The following is a 12,940-nucleotide window of genomic DNA, read 5'->3' as shown; positions in this document are numbered from 1 at the left end:
TTTTGCAGAATATTGCAAGATACTGTCCTGGCAGAGTCAAAGAATTTAATTTTTATGCTCTGGAAGCTTTTTAGAATTGCTTCAATTCAACAAGTGGTTTATTGAGTACCAACAGGGGTCTTGGCTCTTTTGGGAATAAGAAACATATTTAATCACATTTCCAACCCTTCAATAACATCGAAGTCCATTGGACAGGCCAGACATAAGTGACATATTGGAAGATCAAAAAGGTGTTACTGGTCTGGCAATGAGAGCTGTAGAGGTCTTTTGGGTTTCTCAGTGGGGAGCTATCAATTAGGGCTTAAGGGCATGTGTGTGTGTTTTGTGTATCAGGGCTTAGGGGTGTATGTGTGTGTGTGTGTGTGTGTGTGTGAGACAGAGAAAGGTATTTGGATTAGATCCTAAGGGATTAAGACTTATATATGCATGAAAAGAAAGTCAGAGTCAGAGGAGGGGTCACAAGTTAGGGAACATTTCATAGAAGAGTTACAACGTCAGTATTATGCAGGAATATCATAGATACTAGAGTGAGAGGTTCATGTACAGGCTGGTTTGTGGAAGGTTTACACTGGGGAAATACAATTTTATTCTCTATTTTTGTCTCTGGAACATAGCTTCTACTTGGGGTTGGTGACTTGTTTGCTTAGTAACTCCATTGTGTCCTACTCTTTGTGACTCCTTGGACTGCAGCCCCCCAGGCTCCATTGTCCATGGGATTTCCCAGGCAAGCATACTGAACTGGGTTGCCATTTCCTCCTTCGGGGGATCTTCCAAACCCAAAGATCAAACCCACGTCTCCTGTGTTGGAGGAAGATTCCTTACCCACTGAGCCATCAGGGAAGCTCCAGTACTGGTGACTGCTTTCTATCAAAAACCCTTGTTAAATCATAACTTTTCTCTCCTTTGCTCTTGTCACCTTGAGTTCCATTATGAAAGAAGGTAAAAGTGAAAGTCATTCAGTTGTGTCTGCCACCCCATGGACAGTAACAGCTTTCTCCAGGCTCTTGTGTCTATGGAATTTTCCAGGCAAGAATACTGGAGTGGATTGTCATTCCCTTTTCCAGGGGAATCTTCTTGATGCAGGGATCATACCTGGGTCTCCTAGATTGCAGGTGGACTCAGACAATAGTCTGAGCCACCAGAGAAGCCTTTATGGACATAGCTAAATAAGTAACCTCTTTAGCATGTCTTGGCTTGGTTGAAACTTTGAAAACGATTAACCTTTGGAATTGCTGCTTTATTGTTATAAAAACTGATTAAATGTTGCTAGAAGAAAAAGCTTTAGAGAAGACTACAAATTTATTTAGTTTTTCAATTTCATTTAACATTCCTATTTTCACAATATATTGAAATAAAAATGGACCCCGTAAGATATAATTTTGAACAAGTGCAGAGAGATTCAAAAAATATGTAGGATTTTCAAGTTCTCCAGGCTCTGAGTAATACAATATAGGTATACATTTTACATGTGAAATTGAGACTCTTGTAAATACAATTTCATTTGCTTTCTTAATTGTGCTGAGGAAATGTGGATTGAGTTGAAATTGCCAATTCTCTGTGTCTTCAAAGTATCAGTAATAATAGTCAGAGGAGGGTAGGTTGAGGCTGGAGAGAGTTTCTATTATTTATATGATTCCCAGTTTCCATTATTTGTATGATTCCCAGTTGCTTAGCTGGAGGTAGAATTTAAAAATCCCTTTGCTGTAGAAATAATGTCAGGTGGACTGCATCATGGTTTCAGTCTCACTGAAGTTCTGGGAATTCATAGATAAACTGGAAATTCTGGAGACTCTGGCTAAGAACACAAAAGAAGACACAGTTTTTCTTTTTTTTTTTAATTTATTTTTTGATTGAACAATAATTGCTTTACAAAATTGTATTGGTTTCTGCCAAACTTTTTTTTAAAAATGAGGAACACAGTAATGCATTCTTAAGATATATTGTTTTAGGAATACAGGTTTAGCAAGCACAGATTTCAGGCCACAAACAATGTATAAAATAAACAGACAAATAAAAAAGCACTAATTTTTTCATAGTGATTTTGTAAACCCTTCTTCTGCCTGCTGGTAGAGATTAACTGTTAGTCAATTCAGTCATTTTATGGGTACCTGCTCTCCTACACATTTACCTCATATTGTATCTAAGTTCCAGAGGACTTAGGAGGGCTCTGGGAAAACTTCTCATTCTTGGTTATTGTCAACCATCCACTGTGACACTAGCTGAGATGTGTATTATTTTTTCCACTCTCAGTAACTGGTCCATGTGTGTCACTACTACATTCTACTGTCTCAATATCCTACTTTGTATGTAAAACACCTTTGGCTCTGTTCCTGGACTGCAGTGGCAAAGGGAAAATCTCCCCTTTAGGCAAATCCCAAGGACTTCCCAGGTGGCGCTAGTGGTTAAGAATCTGCCTGCCAGTGCAGGAGATGCAGGGGTCATGGGTTTGATCCTTGGTCAGGAAGATCCCCTGGAGTAGGAAATGACAACCCACTCCAGTATTCTTGCCTGGAAAGTTCCATGGGCAGAGGAGCCTGGCAGGCTACAGTCCATGGGGTCGCAAAGAGTGAGACGTGACTGAGTGACTGAGCAACGCCCCCCACCCCACCCACACACATCCAGGCAAACCCCAACGGCATTCTGTCTACTATGTTCCTACTGTGCTGCAGGCAGAGGACACAGTTGTCAAGTTCCTCTCCACATCTCCACTGTCAAAGGGAGGCTTTGTCTAGTATGGTGATATAATGTGCCTTTTCCATCATTCTTTCCAATCTATTATTTAAAACATATATTTTATATTTTTAAGAGCTCAGATTTTGTGACCTCAGAAACTCAGAACCTTGAAAATGAGGTGTTGGGTTTTGAAACTCAAAGGCAGTAGCTGCCTTTCTGCTAACTCATCACTCTCCCTGAGACAAGGAAGAATCACAGGGTAATAGAGTTAGTATAGTAAACCATATACGGCCACACTTGTATCTTTAGCGATACTTTACGAAAATGTACAGAGACTATTTCCTTTTATTCTTGGACATCTCATTTGCAGCATCTGCAATGAGTCTGGTTTTACGCTACTTATAGCTAACAAGTTTGTCTGCCACACTATCTCATGGATGTTGGTGGAAGACATGAGAGTCCTGAGTCAGAGACAAAGGGCGATTTATTGCTAACAGCAATAGCAATAGCTAGAGCATCAATCAACAGTTTTGGAGCCCCAGTTTCCACATTATGATGCCAAGAATTACAGGTGATGCCTGTATGTACAGTGGTTGTGTTTTAGGAGAAGAGCTTTCAGCTTAAGGAATCTGTGTATTTTATGATAGACAATAAGCATAGTGCCCTTTGCTTCAGAGAGACACTATCTCTATAGTTCTGCAAATATTTTGGGGAAGGTAAGTATGTAACAGGGTAGTCAGTGCCTTACTTGCCAGATATACAGGAATGTAAGAGAATCATGAATGTGTCCCCTTACTCCCATTAGCATTCAGAGAAATTTGCTTTAATAGCAGAAACCCTTGGGATCACCAAGAAAAAGTTTGAAGTTGGTTAGTTGTCCATTGCCCACATAAATTATGATTTTAACCTTTCAGTCCTGGAAATACAGTGAAGTCACATAGCTTATAATGCAAAGACTCAGTACCTGGATGCATGTGACAGTGGTAATAGTGTTGATAGTGGTAATAGTTATTCATGTTTATTTAATGAGATGTTCTTTTCCACCCTTTTTTCCCTCTCGGTCCCAGGCTGTTAACACTGCATCAGGCTTGTTCCTTTCTTATGGATATTGGCTATTGGGCACTCCTCATTTATTCATTCATTTATTAGTCAATTAAAAAAATCAATTTAAGGATTTTTATTAGGATTAATGTGATCTATTTTGAAATACATTAAAAACATCCTATTGAGACCAGAAAATAGGAAGGTACTAGAGGATAGTCGTGTTAATCTTCCTTAAACTAAGATGAAATTTTTGTTTAAATACAGTTTTTATGTATTCAAAGGACAGCTTCTAGAGTAAATACATGAGCCAAATAAATGGATAATAGTGAAAAAAATGTAGTCAATTTTATATGTAAAGGCAACTGAATTTTCCTCTTTCTGTAGTGATGTTTAGTCTTAATGCAGATAAATCCAGGACAGTAAACCTGGGGAGGTTCTTTTGATTCCTCTTTGATTTTTGTTAAAAAATTTTGTTTCTCATATCTGTAATTTTTAATTACAGGTGATGATGGAGCAGAAAGTGTGCTAGTTATATTGACTACAGTTAAACAACCACAAAGAAGAATCCATGTGAAATATTTATGGAAGCTGATATTATTTTACATTCATAATATTTTTAATAATAAAAGTCATAACCATTTCGTTTAAATTGCTTATCATTTGGTAAAGATTGCATCTTTAAATTAACTAAATTAGGTCTCTGTATGGCATGTGGAGGGAACTCCACTAACAGATATACCTGATAGCTTTGTTCTTAATTAGCAGAACATGAAGTGTGTGTTCCCTAACACGTGCTAAATCACAGGTCCTGCTTGATTCAGCATCACCAAAATGAGGACCTGAGACAAGCTGTTCTGGTCACTGTGACATGCATGGTTGGTGGTGTATCCCTTTATATACCAAGGTAGCTGGTAAAGGATGAGTATTCATTCCCGTGTGGGGATTGTACAGCGGTTTTCCAGAGTGTACTTATTACCTCTAGAAAATTGACCTACAATGTAATGAGGTTGCTGTGGGAGGATTTATGTAGTCATTAGGATAATATTGCCTTTACTGCAAAAGTGCTGGATATTTTGCCCTCAATTGAGAAGTATTGTGGTAATTTGTACTGAGCATCTTGGAAAAGTAGTCTGGACCCTCCAAGCTTCCAGCCTGAATGCTTTCAGTTACTTACATTTCATCCTCTATAACTCATGCCTCTGAGGAGTCCCCTGAGGATCCTTGTCAAAGAACCAGTAGTTTATTTAGTTTCATCACAATGGCAGCATTCAGACAGGAGTGTTTGTACAATGCATCCAGGGAAATGGCATCACAGTCCAGCTTCACCTAAGATTCTCATGCTTACAGTGAGGTACAGAGACATCAAAGAGCTGACAGATTTCAAGAGCTTGGACTCTGAGAAAGGCAGTGGCCATCATGATGGTTCAGGACCAGAAGCCCTGCTCCTGCTTTCAGGACCCAAATATGCCGGTGTGACACCAGAAGAGGGAGAAAGCCCTGGGAATGACCAGGACAATATTCTTCGTAGTCCAGTAGCTAGGGAGTTCAGAACTGAGATTAAATTAATTTGGAGGAAATAATGTTATTATTGTGAACAGAAGATTTATACTTGCTAAAATTGTTTATTGCTTGGTGATAGAATTTTACCATGGTGATCCCTGTGACTGTCCATTAGCATGTATTTCTATTCATTCATTCACTCAACACATATCTATTGAGCTTCTATTATATAATAAATCTTGTGCTTTGAGCTGGGTATATAACAGTGGGCAATACAGTCATGATCCCAGTTGTATGAAAGGTTTATTGTCAGTAGATACTTAAATAAATAATTGTGTGAGGGTTTTAAAATTTACAGAGACAACTCAAGAATTCATAAGTGCAAGTTTTTTTTTTTTATAACTGAGCTCAATTTTGCTCTGGAATTCCCATTTTCACAAACAGTTGAAATTCTCAATCTTGCCACTTGCAGATAACTCAGTCATTCCTGATGTAGAACATAGAGAGTATTTTAAATAAACATTTAGTTAATTTATATTAAAGATTTATATTCAGTTCAAAATTCACATTTTTTATGGAGAAGGGATAGGGTAGTTGGGATTGACATGTACATACTGCTGTATGTAAAATGGATAACCAAGGTCCTACTGTACAGCACATGGAACTTGGCTCAATGTTATGTGGCAGCCCAGATGGAAGGGGAATTTGGGGGAGGATGGATACATGTATATGTATGTCTGAGTCCCTTTGCTATTCACCTGAAACTGACAACATTGTTAATTGGCTCTACCCTAATACAAAATAAAAAGTGAAAAGAAATAAAGAGAATCAGAAAAAAAAAACCAAATTCACATTTCTATCAAGACTGTTTTTTCCTTTCAAGAACTTTCCCTCTTATTTCGTGGCGATGCCATCTGGTTATAGCTTATGCAAATGACATCATAGCACCAGGCAAGAAGTGTCTGGTGCACATGCTGTCCTGTTTCCTGGGTGACCTTCACTGAGATGTCTTCTTGTCCTTGATCTTTGAGTATCACCTTCTGATCCCATTGCAATTTTCACTGATGTGATCTGTCCCAGTTATTATTGCTTAATAACTCACCACCCCAAACTTAGTGGAGTAAAATGACAAACACTTGATTATACTCACAAATTCCATGAATTAAGAATTTGGAAAGGGCACAACAGAAATGGCTTATCTGTGCTCCGTGATGTCTGAAATCTGTGGGAAAACTCTGTGAGTAACTTGAAAACTGGGGTCAGGAATCATAAGAAAGCTTTCTCATTCTCTTTCATACTGAAAATGAAACAATTCATGCTGGGACCTCAGCTGGGGTTGTCAGAAGACACCTCTAAATATTCTCTTGTGTGGCTGCTTGTCCTCCTTATTGCATGGTGGCTGGTGGTATAACACTGGCAGCATTCTCAAATACATATTTCTGTTAATAGCCTGTTCAAGGCAACTTAGGCTTTCACAGTAATGCTCCTCAAAATCCTTTCACACTTTTGAAAGTTTCTTCTTATTCTTAAAACAGGAGTACTAAAATTTTTCAAATATTTCTATGAAATAATGTAATGCAATAATAAGTAATATAAATAATATTAGGCCACATAAATAATATGATTAAATGAAGGAGTAATAATATCTTTACACAGATATACCCATTTGATATTGATGTTTATGACATATGAGTTTTAAAATTTGACCTTTATTTATTTGGTTGCATTGGGTCTTAGTTGTGGCAGGTGGGATCTTTATTGCTTCATGTGGGATCATTTGCTGTGGTGCATGGACTCTCTAGTTATGGAGCGTGGGCCCAGTAGTTGTACTTTATTGCTTTCAGGCATGTGGAATCTTAGTTCTCTGACCAGGAATCAAATCCAAATCACCTGCATTGCAAGGCAAATTCATAACCACTGGACTTCCAGGGAAGTTCCCTAAAATTTGACTTATTTTAAAAATTTTCAACATCTAGCTTTTAGAATTGAATGTTACTATTTAGATCATTTTGTGAGATCTTGGGAAAACACTAAAATAGCTGGTAAGTTCCACTGTTGGAAAAGTCGTTAAGCTGAAACTAGATATATTATGACTTCCGTGGGAGCATTCATTGAGGCTCTAATCCTTTCTAACTGGTCTTCTGGTGTTATAGTCTCAATAGATTTTTGTTAGGTGGTTTTATTGACTACTGACTGTGAGTAAAGTTTGCAGGCCTTTTTATGCTTGAATCATCCTTTAAGGTGAGAAAGTTTCCTTTATTTGGAAGGGAGAAAGGAATATAAAGTTAAAAAAATTAAGCTTCTCAAGTACTATCTCAATAGTTTTTTTCTCTTTTAGAAGATAACCAAGAGAAAAATTATTGATAAGGTATTCTATTTTCACATAGATAGGGGCCTGTCACAGTTAAGATTGTCTTTCTATCCTCAGTGGTATGATACTCAATGAGGGAAATGCAACAAATTCAGGTCAATAGTTTTTTTTTTTTTAAATAATAAACTTTTAAATAACTTGTAAAACACCTGCAAATATAACAAATATAGAGAATAAATACCACTTACTAGTACACAACCTCCAAATGATCATTTATAATACTTTAATATGTTTGGAATAGTCTCTAATGTTTTTAGATTCTGAGGTTACAAAAATGAATAAAACATGGTGATCGCTTTTAAGATGTTTGTAGTCTAATGGAGATAACAGATACATAAGTATATGATTAAAAATCAGTACAATAAGTTTATTAAAGAAGGTATGTATTAAGTGTTACAGAAATATGAAAGAAGACTTAATTCAGTCTTGTGATAGAGTTGAGTGTCAGAGGATACCTCTTACAAGTGGTGTAAGAGGTGCACGTTAAATGATGAATCTTAAATGAGTAATTTTGAATTACTTGAGAATGAATCAGGGAGATAATAGATCTAAGACTTATAGATTTTTCTCTTTTTCTTTTCTCATTTTCCTTTTTTCTTCTGCCTCTCCTTGGTATGGGTCTCATCCCCAACACTCTGTCAGTTTTATCTTTAGAGCTATCTTTTAAGTTTTGTTAATTGTGGGATTTAAAAATAATTAAAAATTTGAAATATAGTTTAAATACAGAAAATTGCATGTAAGTGAATCATAAATAATCAGTGAATTTTCACAAGTTAAACACATCCAAGTAAATAGTATTCAGATCAAGAAACAGAATTCTACTAATATCTGGAAAGTCTCTGTTGTGCTTTTTCCTAGTCATTATCCTAGAAGTCTATGTTGACTTTTATCAGTATACTTCCTTATTTTTGTACTTTTATCTAAAAGCAACCTTATAGAATGTTCTTTTTGTGTATTTGACTTTTCTTACTCAATATTGTTTGTGAGTTTCATTTATATTGTGTATGTGAGAGTGCAGATTTTATTCCCTTACTGTGTTCCTTTGAGTGAATTTACTATGATTTATTCATTATCCGTTCTTGAGGGACATTTGGATAGTTTCCAGTATTTGGCTATTATTAACAGTGTTGCTATGAACATTCTAGAACATGTCTTTTTGAAAGTATAAATGTACAGATATTTTTGCTATATATCCATGAGTGTAATTATCAAGTCATTGAACTGTCATATATTCACCTTTGTAAATACTACCAAATCATTTTACAAAGTGACTGTACTGATTTACCGGAGAAGGCAATGGCACCCCACTCCAGTACTCTTGCCTGGAAAATCCCATGGATGGAGGAGCCTGGTAGGCTGCAGTCCATGGGGTCGCGAAGAGTCGGACACGACTGAGCAACTTCACTTTCACTGTTCACTTTGATGCATTGGAGAAGGAAATGGCAACCCACTCCAGTGTTCTTGCCTGGAGAATCCCAGGGACGGTGGAGCCTGGTGGGCTGCCGTCTATGGGGTCGCACAGAGTCGACACGACTGAAGCGACTTAACAGCAGCAGCAGCAGCAGTACTGATTTACAAGACTGCTGACAGGTGTAACTGCTAACTGAGAACTCCAGTTGCTCCATATCCTTTCCAACATCTGATATTTTGGCTCAGGAGATTTAAACAAAAATTTTATTTTCTAATAAAAATTGTGTAATTTAAAGTACTCAAAGGGATTTGAAAGAGAAGTTGGGAAATGAACTAAGAGAAAATGTTATCCAGATACATAAACTAGAATTTTTAACTAATAAGTTTTGGCTAAGGTTTTTTCCACCACTCTTTCTGTTTCATCTATTTTTTGTGTTCTCTTATGAAACTTTTTTCTGCTGTTAAAGAAATGTGGGGGAAAAAAACCAAGTCTGCATTATGTTCAGACAGATTTTAAACAAAAGATAACAACCATGGTTCAATCATTATGTGCATAAGAATCACCTGTGGAGGTTTTTCTCAATTTAGAGGGCCAGCCCTCAGCCCAGATGTTCCAGTTCAGACTCTGAGGATGGAACTGAAGCATCTATGTTTTGAAAATTCACTGTAAAGTTATTCTAATGCACATCAAGGGTTGAAATGCAGTGAATGAGATCACTGACTAATCAATACAAACTGAACTAAATGTCTTTCTTTTTAGATAAATTAATTTAGTCTGACTGTATAGTGTTGGATCTGCTCAGTTAAACACCACTGCTGGCAGTGTTGAGAACTGAAAAAGAGGAATCAGTTGTAAAGCCTGTGATTAATCTATGCTGTATATACATGATCAATTTCAAGTCAGTTCATTAAACATTTTTGAACACTGTGTATTGAGCTTTGGACCGAGTCCTGGATATATAATGATGTAAAAAAGTGAACTGTCAGATTAAGCTAGATTATATAGATTATAGTACAAACAACCTCCAAATAGCAGTGACTTGAAGCAAAGTTTATTTCTTCCTCACGCTACATGTCTGCTGTGGCTTGTCTTGGGGCTATGCTCCATTCATTCCTTACTCTAAGACTCAGGCCAGGATAATAGCCACTACTGGAGTATTTTAAGTCTATGGCAGAGAGAAAAAGTGTGTGTTACCTCTGTAAGCATCTGCCTGGAAGCAGTACAGATCTTGTTCACCTGTATGCCATTGTTTGAAGCAAGTGACATGATCACAGTTAACCTCTGAGAGGGTGGGGGAATTTAACCAAATGCTCAGAAAGAGAAAACCAAATATTTAAGGAACAGAATGAAAGACTTCAACAATGATTAATGCACTCAGGGATTTCACAGTCTTGTATAGGAAAGTAAGGCCCATAGAAATACCTGAAATAGAATTTGTCACTTGTTGTAATAAGCTATGTATAAAGTTGTTGGGCAGCAAAATGGAATTTGTTATTTCTTCCTATTGGTGATAGGGTAAAATATTACAAGGAGTTTCACCTTGAATAGTATAGAGGGTGTCCCAGGTGGAAACATTGCATGAGATAGAGTAGAGAGAAGGGGCTTTAGTAGACAGGATACCATGAAAAATCATACCCAAGTCTCAGGAGCTTGGATAAGGCCTATTGCATAAGACATAGTAGGTGTTGAAGCATAGTGATGGACAGGAAAGGTATAGTTCCTGCCTTGTTGAGCATATATTCTGGAAGAGCATATAGACGAATGTATAAGCGGAGGATTAATAATTTCATAATAATCTGGGTTAATGCTTTGAAAAGGAAGTATGTGTTGAAGGATTAAATTATAGGAATATCACATAGTCTGAGAGGTCAGAGAAGAAAGTTCATATGCAATGCAGGGGGAGTATAGTCCTGGGGAAATACTCCAGAGAGAAGAAAACAACATGTGTGAAAGTCCCAAGGTTGAAAAGAATATGGTGCATTGGAGGAACTGAAGGAAATGGGCTGGCATGCAGACAGTGATAGAGTGGCATCAGATGGAAACTGGAGAGAAGCTAGGGCAGATTTTGAGGGCCTTGACGTACTTTATATCATGCTTAGTGTGTCCTGTACTCAGTCATTTCTGACTCTTTGCAACCCCATGGACTGTACACAGTCAGGCTCCTTTGTCCATGGGATTTCCCAGGCAAGAATACTGGAATGGGTCGCCATTTCCTTCTCCAGGGTATCTTCCTGACACAGGGATTGAACCCACATCTTCTTCATTGGCAGGAAGAGTCTTTCCTGTTAAGCCACCAGGGAAGTTCACTTTGTAATTTATCATATGATAAATGGAAGATCATCATCATGTTTTTTTTTAATTTTAATTTTTTATTTTTAATTAGAGGATAATTAATTTACAATATTGTGATGGTTTCTGCCACACATCAACATGAATTGGCCATAGGTACACATATGTTCCCTCCCTCTTGAACCTTCCTCCCACCTCCACCCCCATCTCACCCCTTTAGGTTATCACAGAGCACTGGCTTTGGGTTCCCTGTGTCATGAAGCAAACTCCCACTGGCTATCTATTTTACATATGGTAATGTGTAAGTTTAAGTCCTTGTCTCTCAAATGTTTTATGCAAGAGAGTAACATAGGCCTTTGGTAAAGCTCACTCTGCCTGCAGTAGGAAAAATGAATGGAGGGTGTGATGTAATTTATAATATGAAATATGTATACTTGGTAGTTTGTCACTATTTCTGCCACAAGGCTCTCTAAACCCTTGGAATTTTCAAAGTGAAGAGACCAATAAAGCTGTCTTTGATGTTAATGGGGTGATTTTTGGATGTACCTAAGGAGGAGGACTGATTGCTGAGAGAGCCAATCACATGGTTAAAGAGTTGGAAGTTTCAGTCCCTAACTCCTTGATCTCTAAAGAGGGGAAAGGGGCTGGAGGTTAGATCAGCTGCCAGTGATTAATGATGTATTCAATTATTCCTAGTAATGATGCATCCATAAAAACCCAGAAGAGGGGGGTTTGGACAGCTTCTTGATCAGTGAACACATGAAGATTTGGGGAGAGTAATGGACTTTCCAGGTGGCTCAGTGATAAAGAATCTGCCTACCAAGCAGGATATGCCTGCCAAGCAGGAGACATGGGTTTGATCCCTGCATCCAGAAGATCCCTTGGAGAAGTATTCTTCTACCCACTGCAGTATTCTTACTTGGGAAGTCCCATGGGCAGAGGAGCCTGACAGGCTACAGTCCATGGGGTCACAGAGTCACACAGAGCTTAGGGACTGTGCACGCATGCACAAACAAATATTGAGAATAATGAACTTGATGATGAATTAAGAGGGAGACAGGATGGAAAGGGAGAGGTAGGTGTCTAAGAACATTCTTAGATTTCTGTATTAAAGTGAGGCATTCTGTTGTTTAAAGATAAACTGAAGCATATTAAAGATGTTAAAAGTTTATTTGAACAAAAATTTATTTGCATCGAGCAACACCAAATTAGATGTGGTTAGGAGTCCTCATTGACAGGAGCTAGGGGCGAGACTTCTGTAAGGAGATTTAAAAGCAGAGCAAGGAACTGATTTAATTGGTTGAAATTTAAGTAGTTGCCTTATTTGGGAAAGCCTGGTTGTCTGTGTGTGGTTTGTACTGCTCAGGTTTCAGTTTCTTAACCTTGAGGCATTATAGGTTTTTGGGTTTGCATACATAGGCTACCAAGTCATTGGAACCACCTCAGTCTAATGATCTTCTTTAATTAATTTAGCACTGCAAAAATATGGAGATTTTTTTAAAAAGATAACTTGATAGATAATTGTTGTTGTTCAGTCACTTAAGTTGTGTCTGACTCTTTGCAACCCCATGGACTGCAGCATGCCAGGCTTCCCGCTTCTTCACTATACACCCAATAATTTTTTTAACTTTGGGAGTTCTTGACTGAATGTC

At 37.7% G+C, this 12,940-nt stretch overlaps 1 long non-coding RNA gene across 1 annotated transcript; it reads right to left on the bottom strand.

Moving 5' to 3' along the window:
- Positions 1–1,280: 1,280 nt before the first annotated feature.
- On the bottom strand, positions 1,281–4,943 carry LOC145506325 (uncharacterized). Its single transcript, XR_014053755.1, has 2 exons — positions 4,892–4,943; positions 1,281–1,795 (listed from the first exon to the last, which is right to left on the bottom strand). It is a non-coding gene; the product is annotated as an uncharacterized LOC145506325 (long non-coding RNA).
- Between the last annotated feature and the right edge of the window lie 7,997 nt (positions 4,944–12,940).

Source organism: Giraffa tippelskirchi, chromosome 5, assembly GCF_054371585.1.
Source record: "Giraffa tippelskirchi isolate mGirTip1 chromosome 5, T2T-mGirTip1v1.2.pri, whole genome shotgun sequence".
Lineage (NCBI taxonomy): Eukaryota > Metazoa > Chordata > Mammalia > Artiodactyla > Giraffidae > Giraffa > Giraffa tippelskirchi.
This window is presented reverse-complemented; position numbering and strand designations above follow the sequence as displayed.